This window comes from Magnolia sinica, chromosome 16, assembly GCF_029962835.1.
Source record: "Magnolia sinica isolate HGM2019 chromosome 16, MsV1, whole genome shotgun sequence".
Classification (NCBI taxonomy): Eukaryota; Viridiplantae; Streptophyta; class Magnoliopsida; order Magnoliales; family Magnoliaceae; genus Magnolia; species Magnolia sinica.
The window spans coordinates 57,954,817-57,966,576 of NC_080588.1; positions in this window are offsets into that span (position 1 = coordinate 57,954,817).

Genomic DNA, 11,760 nt, shown 5'->3' on the forward strand with positions numbered 1-11,760 from the left:
GAAATTTTAATGTTTTTATACTAGAAACTTTTGATCGAAATTATTAGCCATTTGAAATTTATAGGTCCAGGTTGAAAAACTGTCATATATCCTTGAAATTTATGCCTTTTGGATGTTTCGGTGTTATGGATTAAAAATTGACAAATTTGGTTGAGTTTCTTGGGATTAAGATATGAAACTGAGCTTATGCCAATTGCAATGGACTTTCTATGCTTGGAGGATTTGGATATTAGAATTTAAAGACTAGAAGATATATCCCGGTCTTTAAAACATTCGGAAGTTAGGAATATAAAAGATAATTGAGTTCAGGAAGGAGATCAATAATATAAGTGCTTGCACCATTGAATTGACAGCTAAATGTCAATACCCTTGGTAAGGGCATCTAATATATCAGTTGAAAGGGTTATGGCATCATGGTTAATAATATTACTTTATTCACTATCATAGTCACCCTATGATGTAAATCCTTATAGATTTTAATCTATTAGTAGGAATTGAGTTTTGTAGTCCATATGATTCAAACATCTATTTCCTACTTATGTGCATTAGGTATTTTTCAATGTATCTAAATGTACCTTAATCAGGTAGTTTATCTGCATAGATTGTTCTTAGTAGGAATCAAACTTGGATTGAGGTATAAACCTTGAAGGCATCACATTGCACTCTGCTCAACTTTATTTTGTTGTAAACATTATATGCCTATATAGGCTACGGCATGAATTTTCTATTAATGATTTTTGTCATCCGTCCATTTAATGATGTCACGTCCTACAATTTGACACTTGGATTGGTCAGACCCTAATCTCACATTTGAATGACTTAAATATAACACAAATATAAACCATAATCCCATCATATAATATTATTTTATAAAATACGCTTACAAAATACAAATAGCAAAATATCAATTATTTATTTAAAAATTTAATCACTTTTTCACTATAATTTTTTTACAATAAATTTAAATATAAAAAAGAAATTAAAACTAGATATATAGAAATAAAGTACTCAGACTCCACTCCACTCACTTGTAGACTAGACATTGTTTCTAAAATTTAATATCCACAATAAAATAAATATTACCTCATTAAAAAAAAAAAAAAACTATACGGTTGTCATGGGAAAAACAAAGGGAAAATAGACTCACGGGTAGAGGTGTACACGAGTTGAGCCGAGCCGAGTATTGCCTAGCTCGTGCTCAGCTCGGAATGCTCGAGTATTAGCTCGTGCTCGGCTCGGCTCAGCCTTCGAGCTTAAAACAGTAGCTCATGCTCGGCTCATCCGAGTTCAAGCAGATTTCAAGCCGAGTTCGCGCAGAGTTTTCGAGTCGATTTCGAGCCGAGTTCGAGTAGATCTAGACCCTTCATTTCATCGGAATCCACCGCAGTACCATCTATCCCGTTAGGTACATGTGATGGGAATGATAACGGGTCTTGAAATTGACCACATGATCACCCTAAAGGGCATTTATGTGAATTGCGGTAAAGGGAAGGGCATTAGTAGTGTTGTTGCTGCTGCTTATCATAATAGCACAAGCGTTGAAGATGAACTGAGTTTTAGGGAAGATGGGAGCGATGTGACTATGAATGGGATGAAGGGTAAAAAGGGGTCTCTGTAGCAACGGACGAAGTGGATAGATGACGTTGTCCGGATGCTGATTATAGTCGTCTTGTGTGTCAGCGTGGATGGAATAACCCCAGATAGCCCTACGGATGGGCCGCACAAGAGGGGAACGAGTGTTGGGATGGGCCGGATGGCCAATGGGATAGTTGAGAGAGGGTGAGATTTTTTTATTTTTTTTTTGAAGGGTTAGGGTTTTTTTTTTTTTTGAACAGAGGATGGGCGATGGGGTTAGGGTTTTTTGTTTTAGAAATTAGAAGGGTATATATACCCTGATCCCTGTACCGAATCAAGTCCGAGTCAAGCCGAATTGAGTCGATTTCGAGTACTATTCGAGTCAAGCCGAGTCGAGCTAGGTCAAGCTTGTGCTCGGCTCGAACTCATTTCGAGTTCCAAAAATCAGCTTGTGCTTGGCTCGAACTCATTTCAAGCCGAGTCAAGTCGAGTGAGTTACCGAGCTAACTCTGCTAGTGTACACTCTACTCACCGAAGGGGAGGGAAATGAAATAAACAAAACTAATTTTGGATTTTTTTTTTTATAACAATGTTCTTTATTTTATTTATTTTATTTGAAATGCTGATGTCATCATTGGCCTACGTGTCCTAACCAAGAAACGAAGGCAGAGGGATTTCCTAACTCGGGGAAACCAACAAACCTGATTCTTTTCAAACCCATCGGCTTGGAAGCGGATTTCCTGCTAAAGCCTTTCACGTTAATTTCCTCCCAAGGAGGCCGTGGGCCCACAAAAATGTTTTTGAGCCCACATAAATGTTTTTGAGTAATTCACCCCGTTCATCAGTTTTTAGAGATAATTTTAGTCCACGAGGCTAAAAATGAGGTGGGTCAAACACTCAAATGAGCCACACGAGAGTGAAAATAGGGAAAAGAAATTCCCACCGTTGAAACCTTCTTAGGCTCTACTTTAATATTTATATGCTATCTAAACCATTTACAAGGTCATTACCATTGGGATCAAGTGAAAACAACAAAAGGATAGCCTGATTTAAAACTTTTATGGCCATAAGAATGCTTCAACGATTCTCACTGAATACCCACCGTTTCCTCTCATGTTGCCCATTTAAGTGTTGGATACACCTCATTTTAAGTCGCACATCCTAAAATAAGATCTAAAAATGGATGAACGGAATGAATTCCTCAAAAACATCTAGGTGGGCCCCACCCACCATCCTTGCGCGGTAACTTCCTGCAAATCCGCGTCCCACCCGGTTACACGTGTTCGTATGCCATAGGTTTACTCGCCCAAGACACATCCCAGTTGGACTCCCCAAACGAAAACGGATTGGCTACTCCCCTTGTACGGTTGTACCGCCAATGGCTGTGGTCGGTGCTCTGTGGGCCCCACCATGATGTATGTGTTTCATTCATGCCGTCCATATATTTTTCTATTTCATGTTTTTGTATGCGACTAAAAAGAGAAATTTGCGACTGTACTACCCATTTATGGCCCATTTAGGAAACTAAGCCCACCTCATTCTCCTTTGCGAGAATACGCCCCAGCTGTACGGAAGGCTTGCCAAAGGTCGAAAATGCCCCCTGCTTGTTCCTCCAAGCGGATATGTGGTGCTCGAAGACGAGCGCTGACACTCCTCGAACTCCGAGTTGTACGAACGGTTCAAAAGATATCAAAGTTACATGGGCCCCACAGTTACGCATTTATTATATCCACAACGTTCATCCATATTTCGAGATGATCTGGGAGCATTATCCAAAAAAATATATATCATATCCAAAGATCAACTAGACCACACCACAAAGAGCAGTGAGAAAATTAATTTTCACCGTTAAAAATTTTGTAGGGCCCACTATAACATTTATTTTCCATCCAATATATTCATAATGTCACAAAGGCCTGGATGAAGAGGAAAAACAAATTTTGTAATGATCCAAAACTTCTGGGACCCCTAAAAGGGTTTCAATGGTAGACGTTCAATCTTCCACTGCCTTTTACAGTGTGGTCTACTTGATAGCTAAATCTATCTTATTTTTCTTCCCAAGCGTTAGTATGAGTTCGCCAAATAGATGGACGGTTTGGATATAACACATACCTCGTAAAAGGACCCACAAAGATAGTGGGGATTACAACAGGAAAAAAAAAGAGCTAGTATCTATGGCTAATGCTTTTTCAATATATCCATAGCCAATGCTTTTTCAATATATCATCTACTATAACCGTAGCGGTAACCGCAGCCAATGCTTTTTCTTCCCAAGAGTTAGTACGAGTTCGCCAAATCTTCCACTACCTTTTACAGATTATAACCGTAGCGGTAACCGCAACCAATGCTTTTTCAATATATCCTCTACTATACATCGAAGGTCTTTCGATATGTACTTTGATATATCGAATGTCTTTCGATTAATCAGAGTCCAAAACTGTCCAGCAACTTTGCATAAAAAATCCTGCAATTTTCGATTAATCGAAGTGTATTCGATATGTATCGAAGATATAGCTATAGATTATAGCTGTAGCCATAACTATAGTCCGTAAAAGTCTATGCAAATTCTTTTATTTTTTTATTTTTTATTTTTTATTTTTTATTTTTTACATGGAGAACTTTATTCTACCTACAATTTTCTCTAATACATATTTATATAAATATGTATATATAAGCATATAAAAAAAAAATCTCTCTTCGTTTCATTTATTTCTCTATTCATTTAACAAGAATATCTTCTAAACCAAAATTAGTTACTTGATGTACCCTATATGATTTTGGGGTAGGAGAAGATACTTTAGCCAACTAACCTAGTTATTTTCCAAGATTCCATCAGGTCGATGGTTGAAAATCCATTTCATTCACTTTGTGGTCAATTTCAATCAGTTCGTGGTCATTTCCATGCATTTCACCGTCAATTCCCTCCACTTCACGGACAATTCCATACATTTCACGGTCATCCCAAACTATTTCATGTTGATTCACGGTCATTTCGAGGCATTTCACGGTCAATTCCCTTCACTTCACGATCATTTGCATGCATTTCACGGCTAATTCGCATCAATTCATGATCATTCCCATGCACTTCACGGTCATCCCAAACTATTCCGTGTTGATTCACGGTCGTTTCGAGGCATTTCGCGGTCAATTCCCTTCACTTCACGGTCAGTTGCATCCCTTCACTTCACGGTCAATTGCATTCAACTGACCGTGAAGTGAAGGGAATTGACCGCGAAATGCCTCGAAATGACCGTGAATCAACACGGAATTGTTTTGGATGACCGTGAAATGCATGGGAATGATCATGGTTCGAAGCGATTTGACCGCGAAGTGCACGCAACTGACCGTGAAGGGAAGCGAATTGACCGCGAAATGCCTCGAAACGACCGTGAATCAACACGGAAATGTTTTGGATGATCGTGAAATGCATGGGAATGATCATGGTTCGAAGCGATTTGACCGCGAAATGCATGCAAATGACTGTGAAGTGAAGTGAATTGACCGCGAAATGCCTCGAAACGACCGTGAATCAATACAAAATTATTTGGGACGACCGTGAAATGCATGAGAATGATCATGGTTTGAAGCGATTTGAGCGCGAAATGCATGCAACTGACCGTGAAGTGAAGGGAATTGACTGCAAAATGCCTCGAAATGACCGTGAATCAACACGGAATTGTTTGGGACGACCGTGAAATGCATGGGAATGATCATGGTTTGAAGTGATTTGACCGCAAAATGCATGCAAATGATCGTGAAGTGAAGGGAATTGACCGCGAAATGCCTCGAAAGGACCGTGAATCAACACAGAATTGTTTGGGACGACCGTGAAATGCATGGGAATGATCATGGTTTGAAGCGAATTGACCGCGAAATGCATGCAAATGACCGTGAAGTGAAGCGAATTGACCGCGAAATGCCTCGAAACGACCGTGAATCAACACGGAATTGTTTGGGACGACCGTGAAGTGCATGGGAATGATCATGGTTTGAAGCGAATTGACCGCGAAATGCATGCAACTGACCGTGAAGTGAAGCGAATTGACCGCGAAATGCCGCGAAACGACCGTGAATCAACATGGAATTGTTTGGGAAGACCGTGAAATGCATGGGAATGATCATGGTTTGAAGTGATTTGACCTCAAAATGCATGCAAATGACCGTGAAGTGAAGGGAATTGACCACGAAATGCCTCGAAACGACCGTGAATCAACACGAAATTGTTTTGGATGACCGTGAAATGCATGGGAATGATCATGGTTCGAAGCGATTTGACCGCGAAGTGCATGCAAATGACCAAAATGCCTCGAAACGACCGTGAATCAACACAAAATTGTTTTGGATGACCGTGAAATGCATGGGAATGATCATGGTTCGAAGCGATTTGACCGCGAAGTGCACGCAACTGACCGTGAAGTGAAGCGAATTGACCGCGAAATGCCTCGAAACGACCGTGAATCAACACGGAATTATTTTGGATGACCGTGAAATGCATGGGAATGATCATGGTTCGAAGCGATTTGACCGCGAAGTGCACGCAACTGACCGTGAAATGCATAGGAATGATCATGGTTCGAAGCGATTTGACCGCGAAGTGCAAGCAAATGACCGTGAAGTGAAGTGAATTGACCGCGAAATGCCTCGAAACGACCGTAAATCAACACGGAATTGTTTTGGATGACCGTGAAATGCATGGGAATGATCATGGTTTGAAGCGATTTGACCATGAAGTGCATGCAAATGACTGTGAAGTGAAGCGAATTGACCGCAAAATGCCTCGAAACAACCGTGAATCAACACGGAATTGTTTTGGATGACCGTGAAATGCATGGGAATGATCATGGTTCGAAGCGATTTGACCGTGAAGTGCACGTAACTGACCGTGAAGGGAAGCGAATTGACCGCGAAATGCCTCGAAACGACCGTGAATCAACAGGAATTGTTTTGGATGACCGTGAAATGCATGGGAATGATCATGGTTCGAAGCAATTTGACCGCGAAGTGCATACAAATGACCGTGAAGTGCATGCAAATTGTCTCTGATCGACTACCTCCTATCATCCAATGCCTTTGTTGGTCAGATTGGGAACATTTCCTTGGCTGTGCTACCACACCGTTTGTGGTTGCTAAATGTGACCCAAGTTCTTCGATCTGCTGATGATGGCTCACCTTGTCAACTTCACTTCCTGTACTAGGCAACGGTTGGGATCCTTTCCCATTTGATGTATTGAATAATGCACTCTCTTGTCCATTGAATAATGCACTCTCTTGTCCATTGACATCTCTTGCACCCCCATCTGTATATAAATCGGGCTCCTTGCTAGGCAAATGGTAGGGAACCTCCGCCACTTGGAATCCTTCACCGGAAGATGATGGCGGCCCTTTATCTATGAATCCATGGAGTAACATACCCTCCAGTGTATTACCATTTCCTTCTGCCCCTTCATGTAAATCAAGACCCTTGATTGGTGGATGGTGGCTTCCCTCTGCTTCAAATACTTTTTGAGATGATGATAGTGGTTCGTTCTCTATCGACCCATGGAATAACACACCCTCTAAATCACTACAATCTCCTTCTCTCCCTTCATGCAAATAGATATCCTCAATTTTAAGATGGTGGCCCACCTCCTTCACTTCAGATCCTCCACCAGATGATGAAACTGGCCCTCTCTCTATTGGCTCATCAAATGATATATCCTTGCATTTGTCATCATCTCATACCCCTTGTTCATGCAAATTAATCCTTTCGATCGGTGGATGGTGGTCCACTTCCACTTCAAATCCTTCACCTGATGATTTCTCTATTGACCGATGCAATATCACATCCTCCAGTCCATTATCATATCCTTCTTTGAGCACGTCGATCAATAGAGATTCTTTACCAGATGATAATGGACAATCATTCTCAATTGACCCATACAACAACATACCCTCGATTCCATCACCATCTCCTCCCCTTTCTTCATTTAAATCGAGCTTCTCGATCAACGAATGGTGGCCCACCTCCTCCACTTGAAACCCTTCCCCAGTCAATAAGATTCTGGTTGCTGGACCATTGAGGTACAATTTCGATATATCGATATTTACTCGATATATACTTACTTTGATATATCAAAATATCGGACATATAATCGATAATTGCACTAAAAAAGCAGTTCGACGCTGGACATTTTCTAACAATTTCCGATATATCGAAATCTAGTCGATATATCGATACTTCGATATATCGACATCTACTCGATTATATCGATAATACAATTTAAAAAGTATTTTGTCACTGGACAGTGAGTGACCATTTTTGATCAATCGAATAATAGTCGATATATCGGTCGGTTGTAAGGATGACTTACTACTATTATATCGACTAGATTTCGATATAATCGACAACTTAGTTTACTATTAATCGATTAGGTTTCGATTATATCGAAGAGTTTCGATATATCGTGTTCTATTCGATATATCGAAGTGTAATTTTTTCATTTTTTATTTCTAATGTGTTTTTATATATGTATATATTTTTTTTTGTTTTGCTTTTGTAGGTTTGCTTGTTAGTACACACCCATGTAGGTACACACTCCATGTTATCCAAGTTGTGTTCATAGTGTGCTTCTTCTAGTCGCTTAAGTTGCACGGTCATTTGCATGCATTTCGCGGTCAAATCGCTTCAACCATGATCATTCTCATGCATTTCACGGTCATCCAAAACAATTCCATGTTGATTCACGGTCGTTTCGAGGCATTTCGCGATCAATTCGCTTCACTTCACGGTCATTTGCATGCACTTCGCGGTCAAATCGCTTCGAACCATGATCATTCCCATGCATTTCACGGTCATCCAAAACAATTCCGTGTTGATTCACGATCGTTTCGAGGCATTTCGCGGTCAATTCGCTTCCCTTCACGGTCAGTTGCGTGCACTTCGCGGTCAAATCGCTTCGAACCATGATTATTCTCATGCATTTCACGGTCATCCAAAATAATTCCGTGTTGATTCACGATCGTTTTAAGGCATTTCGCGGTCAATTCCCTTCACTTCACGGTCAGTTGCATGCACTTCGCGGTCAATTCATTTCAAACCATGATCATTCCCATGCATTTCACGGTCGTCCCAAATAATTCCGTGTTGATTCATGGTCGTTTTGAGGCATTTCGCGGTCAATTCCCTTCACTCCACGATCATTTACATGCATTTCACGGTCAAATCGCTTCAAACCATGATCATTCCCATGCATTTCACGGTCATCCCAAACAATTCCGTGTTGATTCACGGTCGTTTCGAGGCATTTCGCGGTCAATTCGCTTCCCTCCACGGTCATTTACATGCACTTCGCGGTCAAATCGCTTCGAACCATGATCATTCCCATGCATTTCACGGTCATCCAAAACAATTTCGTGTTGATTCACAGTCGTTTCGAGGCATTTCGCGGTCAATTCGCTTCACTTCACAGTCATTTGCATGCATTTCGCAGTTAAATCGCTTCAAACCATGATCATTCCCATGCATTTCACGGTCTTCCCAAACAATTCCGTGTTGATTCACGGTCGTTTCGAGGCATTTCACGGTCAATTCACTTCACTTCACGGTCAGTTGCATGCACTTCGCGGTCAATTCATTTCAAACCATGATCATTCCCATGCATTTCACGGTCGTCCCAAATAATTCCGTGTTGATTCATGGTCGTTTTGAGGCATTTCGCAGTCAATTCCCTTCACTCCACGATCATTTACATGCATTTCACGGTCAAATCGCTTCAAACAATGATCATTCCCATGCATTTCGCGGTCATCCCAAACAATTCCGTGTTGATTCACGGTCGTTTCGAGGCATTTCGCGGTCAATTCGCTTCCCTCCACGGTCATTTACATGCACTTCGCGGTCAAATTGCTTCGAACCATGATCATTCCCATGCATTTCACGGTCATCCAAAACAATTTCGTGTTGATTCACAGTCGTTTCGAGGCATTTCGCGGTCAATTCGCTTCACTTCACAGTCATTTGCATGCATTTCGCAGTTAAATCGCTTCAAACCATGATCATTCCCATGCATTTCACGGTCTTCCCAAACAATTCCGTGTTGATTCACGGTCGTTTCGAGGCATTTCACGGTCAATTCACTTCACTTCACGGTCAGTTGCATGCATTTCGCGGCCAATTCGCTTCAAACCATAATCATTCACATGCACTTCACGGTCGTCCCAAACAATTCCATGTTGATTCACGGTCGTTTCGAGGCATTTCGCGGTCAATTCACTTCACTTCACGGTCATTTGCATGCATTTCGCGACCAATTCGCTTCAAACCATGATCATTCCCATGCATTTCACGGTCGTCCCAAACAATTCCGTGTTGATTCACGGTCGTTTCGAGGCATTTCGCGGTCAATTCCCTTCATTTCACGATCATTTGCATGCATTTTGCAGTCAAATCACTTCAAACCATGATCATTCCCATGCATTTCACGGTCGTCCCAAACAATTCCGTGTTGATTCACGGTCATTTCGAGGCATTTCGCGGTCAATTCCCTTCACTTCACGGTCAGTTGCATGCATTTCGCGCTTAAATCGCTTCAAACCATGATCATTCCTATGCATTTCACGGTCATCCCAAACAATTTCGTGTTGATTCACGGTCGTTTTGAGGCATTTCGCGCTCAATTTCCTTCACTTCACGGTCATTTGCATGCATTTCGCGCTCAAGTCGCTTCAAACCATGATCATTCCCATACATTTCACGGTCGTTTCGAGGCATTTCGTGGTCAATTCCCTTCACTTCACGGTCAGTTGCATGTGAAGGGAGTTGACCGCGAAATGCCTCGAAACGACTGTGAATCAACACGGAATAGTTTGGGATGACCGTGAAGTGCATGGGAATGATCATGAATTGATGCGAATTGACCGGAAAATGCACGCAAATGACCGTGAAGTGAAGGGAATTGACCGTGAAATGCCTCGAAATGACCGTGAATCAACACGAAATAGTTTGGGATGGCCGTGAAATGCATGGAATTGTCCATGAAGTCGAGGGAATTGACGGTGAAATGCGTGGAAATGACCACGAACTGATTGAAATTGACCGCAAAGTGAATGAAATGGATTTTCGACCATCGACCTGATGGAATCTTGGAAAATAACTAGGTTAGTTGGCTAAAGTATCTTCTCCTACCCCAAAATCATATAGGGTACATCAAGTAACTAATTTTGGTGTAGAAGATATTCTTGTTAAATGAATAGAGAAATAAATGAAAAAAAGAGAGATTTTTTTTTATATGCTTATATATACATATTTATATAAATATGTATTAGAGAAAATTGTAGGTAGAATAAAGTTCTCCATGTAAAAAATAAAAAATAAAAAATAAAAAATAAAAAAATAAAAAAATTTGCATAGACTTTTACGGACTGCAGTTATGGCTACAGCTATAATCTGTAGCTATATCTTCGATACATATCGAATACACTTCGATTAATCGAAAATTGCAGGATTTTTTATGCAAAGTTGCTGGACAGTTTTGGACCTTTTTCGATTAATCGAAAGACATTCGATATATCGAAGTATATATCGAAAGACCTTCGATGCATAGTAGAGGACATATTGAAAAAGCATTGGCTGCAGTTATCTCTACTGTTATAATCCGTAGCCATAGATACCAGCTCTTTTTTTCCCTGTTGTAATCCCCACCGCCTTTGTGGGTCCTTTTATGAGGTATGTGTTATATCCAAACCGTCCATTTATTTGGCGAACTCGTACTAACGCTTGGGAAGAAAAATAAGATAGATTTAGCTATCAAGTGGACCACACTGTAAAAGGCAGTAGAAGATTGAACGTCTACCATTGAAACCCTTTTAGGGGTCTCAGAAGTTTTGGATCATTACAAAATTTGTTTTTCCTCTTCATCCAGGTCTTTGTGACATTATGAATAGATTGGATGGAAAATAAATGTTATGGTGGGCCCTATAAAAGTTTCCACGGTGAAAATCAATTTTCTGCTGCTCTTTGTGGTGTGGTCCAGTTGTTCTTTGGATATGATTTTTTTTGCTTGGATAATGCTTCGAAATGATCTCAAAATATGGATGACCGTTGTGGATATAATAAATACGTAATTGTGGGGCCATGTAACTTTGATATCTTTTGAACCGTTCGTACAACTCAGAGTTCGAGAAGTGTCAGCGCTCGTCTTCGAGCAC